Raw genomic sequence first — 7,148 nt, forward strand, 5'->3', positions numbered from 1 at the left:
CAGTTAGATGAAAGTGAAATATCCTTTTTTTAAAAATAGTTTTAAGAATATAGAGTTTAGAAATTATTTTAACCACGGTAGTGTCGATTTTGTCGATTTAGGGCGGGAAACAAACTGAAAGTGTATCTCAGCGTGTGTACTAGGACAGTGTGTTTGCTAGGAAAGTAAAACTAACATTTTACACAATATTTAGATCGTAAAAACCCACAACAGATATGCTTTTATTTTAAATACGATTAGATGGCTCAGACTGTATATTTAATCTGTATTTATTGCAAATTATGTAGATGTCTCCCAATCCAGCTGTGGATAACTAATTTAACAAAATGTGCTTCTCCTTCTTATCGCTGTTCCTAACTATGAATTGGTCGTAGTTGATATTGTTGTGTGTGCCAGCGCGTGTTCCTCTCTGTATTGAAATGCAGCAGAACTATGTGCAGTATAGACTGCTAAACACATCCGTGGTTTTGTATAAACACATTTTGTACCAATTCTTCTAAAGACACAGTTTCCAGGAATTAAGCTGTTGGTCATTGTTACACGTGAAGAAAATCTCCTAAATGCAACTTCACACCAAAATGCTGCTCTAAATCACAAAAAATCATTAATCTCCTTAGATACTAGGCTCAGTTTCCAGTCCACCTACTTCTTTGTAGACTTGGCTCAGATTGACATCAATAATAACAACAACAGCTCTGGCAAACGCTGATCCCCAGCAAGCAGTACTTGTTTGTGAACTGCATCATCGCCAGGGGTATGAACTTGAACAGATTTTACTTTGATCAGCCCACTTCATACAAGAACACGAGATAAAAGAACTGTGTAATTCTCTTAATTATCACATAATTGCCCCCTGACTGGTCGGGGGAAGTGGAGACAAACGAAATTTTGGGGGGGAGGAGGGGACGATACAGAAATCCCATAGCAAAACCAGTTCTGCAAACCCTGCTGCCCAGCGAGGGAGCAAAGGAAAATATGTAAGAGGCAAGCTGCACTGGGCTTTTAAAAATAGTTTGATCATTTACTGAAGCCCATACTCTGACAGAGGCGTAAGAACATAGACGCGCACACGCTGAAATACATTCCGACGTTTTGCTACATATTTATATTTGATCAAATACAGATTTACAGAATGATCTTTCCGAATGGTATATCATGTGTTGTAGCATACTCTGAAATGCAAGTCTATGCCTACGAGACAACATTAGATGTTTAGCCGTGTATTTTGATGACGTGACCCTGCAGCCCCTTCGCATAAAACGCCTGGAGCTGCAGGTCGCTCAGCACCATTGAAAGTCAGGCCAGATGAGCCCTAGTCCACCGCCCTCACTCAGTCAACCGGAGCTTTGCCCCAGTAATTACTACACAGTCAAACCCATTCTAAGTAGGACTTCCCTAGTCGTCCACAGAATAGTGCTATAGATAATAGTCTACTTCAAAGTGAAACATTGATTTAATGCTTGGGGGCTTTGCACAGAAAATATAAATAGATCTACAGCGTTAAAACATCAGGATTCAGACGTCAATTGTAGAATATAGACAGGATGTAATTGACTTGGAAGAAATATTATGGGTGTGTAGAATAAAACATATTATCCAGATTATTCTGGTTCAAAATGATCTATCCGGAGTTAGATAGCTAGAATTCAGTCTATACTATAAATATGTATTTCCAGGATTTACATTAAATCAATAAATATTGTAAATGTTTTAATCTCTTTCCGTTTTCTGTGATAGAGCAACAGTGACGATGGGGAAACTATTTACATGAAGTAAAGGGGAAATGATTCATTGCCAGCATGTAAAAGTGTAATTTTTTTAAATATAGAGAATGGAGCATTTGTGCTTACTTCAAATAGAGTCACCAGAAGGAAGGAAATTCACTATTTTCTGCTCCACTATCAAGGTCTGTTGTTCCTGCTTCTTCTGCTCTTTACGCTCCTGCTCGAGAAGCCTTCAGTAGCAGTAAAAAAATAAACGGAAGCCGGGATTGCATGGGCAGGAGTGCGATGCACTAAATTTATAGCATACATAGAAGGGAACAGCATCTCTTATTTTCAGTCAGTTTAATCATTCTGTCAGGATCAAATTGACTATATAGGGCATGATAGCTCTATACTTCGATGCCTACTATCTTAGCCCTGTTACCTTACAGGACAGACGCCAAGGAAATGGGTGAATTCAGGATTAGTCGCGCTGTGACTTCCGGCCATTATTCCAGTTTATCTGGGAATTTCTGCCTTTTAAAAATGCAATTATCTTTAATCAGCCCCATGCTAGAAAGCTAAAACTGTTGGCATCCATCAGGTTCTTTTAACTTAATTAAATGCAAGTAGGGAGCAATTCAATGTATTAGGAGAGGGGACCTCTTAAGCGGTCTAAATGGATTTTAGATGGTTTGAAAGATCCAAATGTGAAGATCGATCACGCTTTCTTTGAATGGGAATTTTTGAGTTCGCAGGGAATACAGGCTCGGATTCGTGTCCTGTGGCACAACGTTAAGTAGTGTCAGTACTTTTTCATTTCATCATTTGAAAACACTAGGTAAATCGTACCTTTGGCAAATTATATAAGAGATTGGAAGAGCCACACATGCCCAGATTCTCATAGGTCTAAAAGGACATACTTTTTTCCCCCTATATAAAACAATTTGGGCCCAATCCTGCTCCCACGGAGGTCGACTGGAGCTGCACTACTAACTACGGAGAGATCAGGATCAAGCCATAATAAGTTTGCATCACTTTTTAAAACGGATAAATGCTTATTTTAATTTGAAGGAGAATGAAATCGCGAAAACTCAACGAATCGGCAGGAAAAAAAAACACATCTACATAAGGAAAGAAATATAACAATATCCCTTCGGTTTTGTTTGATCTATAAGGTCAATATTGGTATGTGTAACAGCAAAACCATTGTAGGGAGGATAGCTATTGAAATAAATTAGGTTTAAAAAACACACACACAAAAACCCCCGCTCTATGGAATCAGGAGAGAAATGAAATTTTCTGCTATTTTGTCTTAAATTTTGCTGTATTAATAAACTATAAATATGTTCAAATCCTAGAAAACCTATATTTAAAAGACACAGCTCACTTTAACATATGCCCAAAGCTTATTTTAAAATGACTGAAGGTTGAGGAGGTTGAATTTGGGGGGGGGGGGGGTCAATGATCAGTCAGTACAAACCCATGCATCCTGAACTAAGTGAACTATCTCTGCTGTAACTATAACTAGCCTATAAAATAACCAGTTGATTAGGTGTGATTTTTGCAGCAATATTATATATAAAACACATTATTGCAATAGTAGTGTACATAGTAACGGATCCTTTTGTTATGAAACAATAGTGGTTCCAGATTTTTTTTAAAAAAATATTCAGTTTCAAAAATAGCTTTAAAAAAAAAAAAGACAAGAGAGAAAGGCACTTGTTAAAACACACTTGTTAGTGCAAGTTCGGTTGTTAATTTTGACAATGTAGAGCCAAAATTGCCCTCTCATAAACTGAGAGTGGAATGTTCTCTGGGGATATAGATTATATATGTATTCATTGCATGTATTAACATATACATTTAATATGTATTTGTTTCCACTGGAAAAATACATGCAATGGAAAACATATACAAATAAACAAACTAGCATTACATTACAATAGTTTATAGATACTGCTTAGTGGTTAGGGCTTTATTTTCCATTCCTAAGGCAAAACTCCCGTTAAAGTTACTGGGAGTTTTGTGGTATAGAATGTTTGAAGCCGATCAATAACTTAAAAAAATCAGTTAGCTTTCTGATTAAATTTAGGTGTGATGCTGTAAAACACAAGTAATTTCTCCTTAATCAAAGTACAGGCGTCTCAATTTCCCAGCAAATGCAGCGTAATAACTAATAACTCTAGTGTGAACATTGCCTATAATTTCCAAGGTCTAAAGGTCAACTTTCAGGAGGCGAAAGATTGAAAAACGAGTTAAAAACGAAGGGTGATAAGGGGGAAAAACCCTGCTTTTGTTCTGTCTGGTTATTTCCCACTAATTATTTTACCCATTGTGACAGAGTAACAGTTAAAGACAGATTAGTCCAAATAACCCCACATTTCATTCCCAATATAGTGCAACTTTCTGGCCCAATACATTCCATGCTGTTTGTGTTTCTCCTCTTCGCCTCAAATAGAAACTCATTGAGATTTCACATCTTTGAACTTTGGACAGATCCAACTACCAGCCCTCACTTTGTTTTCAGTCATTAGGATTTAAAACACATGCAGTCTCCTGACAAAATCCTTTTGGGTTTGAGGTTAAAAAAAAAATTTTTTTTTTTGCAACCTTCAATCCCCTTACACTATTCTCTTGCAAACTATGAAATTAAACTTAAACAACGTAAACAAAGAATGTATTAGGGCGCGACTGGGTCATTTTCATTCGTCAAATGGGCTTTGCGAAGTTGAACCATTTCAGAGAAAGCGCCTTGTCCTTTTTGATCATTGTACAATTATTATTATTTTTTAAATTTTCAATCTTCTCCGTGCTCAAAAAGAGCTTCTGGAAGATTGAGAATTGGTTTTAAAAGTGTTCCCTCCCCCCAACCACACATCCCCACAGCGGGCGGGATGCGTTTTAAATAGTTAATAGCCCCAAATCTCAGCCTTGTACTATGTACTCTCCGCTGGAGCCCTGACAGCGTGATGCGGTGGGGGAATCGCCAGCAAGCTGGACGTGCAAGAACATCAGGATTTGGCAAAGAGCTGCCTCGCAACAATGCACCGCAGCTATCTTGCGCTACGGCGGCTCTAATCCGAATAGAAAGCATTGCAGCTAGCGCGGACTCCGCTACCAAGTACACAGGCAACTAGACTGAACAGCGGGAAACGAGCTCTGCCTGATTCAGCCACAAACTCCCACAGAAGTCGAGGCTTGGCGTTGAAGTAATGTGCCTTACAATCCGGTTGAACACTTGGTTAATTAAAAGCGATTTCCCCCCCCCCCCCATTTTTAATGCCATTAGCTCTAGATTTTGATGTTCTGACACTGCGAATCGTTTGCGGTGAAAGAGCTGAACTATCTGGTTTGTAAACCAGGTGCCAATAATTCCCAGAGACCTCCTGAGAACGTTTTCAGGTGACTTTAATTGAACTCATTTCTGCTTGCGGATTCTGTCCTGGATCAGCTACTTCATGCCGATAAAATAAAGCAGAATTAGTCGTTATTTGAAATGAAATCACCTTCATAAGCTGAAGGAAGGGGCATATACGTCAGCGAGGCTCCCCTTTCTCGTCAAGGCATTATAAATGAACATTTAAAACTGTCCCTGCCGTGAGTGTTTACTTGGGTGCCTCGTGACCCCGGAGGTCTGTCTCCGTTTATGCTGATTCAGGAGGCTTTCTAAAGTCCCCCTGTCGCTGAATCAGAGCGGCGGATCGCACATATTCTGTGCTTGTAAGTCGGAGTATTCATGCGAGCCGCAAAGCCCGACTGCCAAGACAACGCTGATACAAAAGTGCAGTTGGGAGCCTGACTAACCCTGGGGCAGATCCTGCCCCCCCATTGAAGTCAACTGCCAAACTCCCTTTCGGCTTCAACTGAAGCAGGATCTGGCCCGGGCACTGCAGCTCTATAGCCATTGTAAACATTGCCTTTGTGTGTTAGATTTTCAAATACTCCCCAGTTAATCAGCTACATCTGAACCGAACTGTGCAGTAGCTGAAATCCATCTTTCCCCCTATTCTCTCCGTGCTCAAAGCCAGCCATGCGTTTGTAGCTGACATACATTTCCTCCTGGTTCTGACTGGCGAAAAATGTCAACATATTGGTAACTAAAGGGTGAGGGAGGGGGTTCCCTCATTATGAAAACTTGGATTTCTCCATAGTTACTCTCAGTCATGACTCCCTTAACAGAAGAAAATCCTGGGGGCGGGGAATCTTTACATTGCTGGAAGAGCGTGGGGATGGGAATAAGAGAATGTGTGAACTTAATTCAAATGTATGCAAGAAGTTTGCGAGTGACGAGGTTATCTGATGTGACTTAGCTACTTCCCTTTTGTTCCTTCCCCCTTGGCCGGCTGCTTTAGCTGAGGAGATCATGCGGAGCCTGTAGTTTCGGACCCCTGGCATATACAACGCCAAAGGAACGCAATACACCGGCTGGCTCTGCGCTCAGTTTCACGTAGACACTCAAATCCCGCTCAAGAAACTTAGGCTCGCCCTGGCCTTCAAACACACCCCGCACAAGCCAATCCCCCAACACAACAGGCGCTGACGCCAAACCGCTCAACAATCCCGACTAAGGCCGGGGGCAAATCTGTGCGTTGCAGTCTCGGAGGTGAGTTATTAACACCTACTCCAGCCCTGCCTTGAAGCACTACGGTCTGGTCCTCGTGTTTGAGAAACACTTTGGCCCAAAACCAGGGGTGACGACGTAGGATGGTTGATTAAAAAGCAACATGCAAGGCTGGACCAGAGCAACTCTCCCCGCACATACCAGCGCGGGCCAGAGAAAAAAAAAGGCTTTAGCTGGTGTAAGCCAGGCTATTCCCCCTGCCCAATTGTTCCCTTTGAGCCCCTATTAATGCGGGACATATGTTCTCCACAGGCAGTAGGCAGCAGTAAGACATTGCCAGCTAACTTGTTGCTCAACTTACGAGGCGGTTCTCATCTTCTCATCAAAAGCCGCCGGTCTTTCTTCAGCCTTATGGACAAAAATTTGAAAAACAATGCTCGACCCCCTTCACTTCAAAAGCCGCTATCAGGGAGGCTACCCAGAGAATTTTCTCCCGGCCTTTCATTCCCAGTTTGAAAAAGCCACTACAGGGCCAAGGCGCTCCTAATACTCTTTGATGGGGATTGAATTCATTATCTCCAATAACACAATTGTGCTTGGCCAACGAAAAGAGCAAAGCAATACTCAGCTAGAATTAGGGAGCGGGGCTGAGAAGAAAGAGAGAGGGGATGTGTGTGTGTGGGGGGGGGACATTTCAAAGGCAAAAGGGAGGCAAATGAGAAAACACCTATATCGAAAATCGGCTTGGAGGTGGGGGTCCCCGGCAGTTTAAATTACAGAAGTGCATTAAGTGGTGCATTGGGCGGATCACGGCGCGTTGGTGGTCTGACGGCGCATTCCTGCCTTTGCCGGCCAAGCCGAGACTAAACAGGTTGGGGTCC

The sequence above is a fragment of the Emydura macquarii genome, unplaced genomic scaffold (genome assembly GCF_026122565.2).
Source record: "Emydura macquarii macquarii isolate MOO-44397 ecotype Brisbane River unplaced genomic scaffold, CSIRO-AGI_Emac_v2 contig_374, whole genome shotgun sequence".
Taxonomy (NCBI): Eukaryota; Metazoa; Chordata; order Testudines; family Chelidae; genus Emydura; species Emydura macquarii.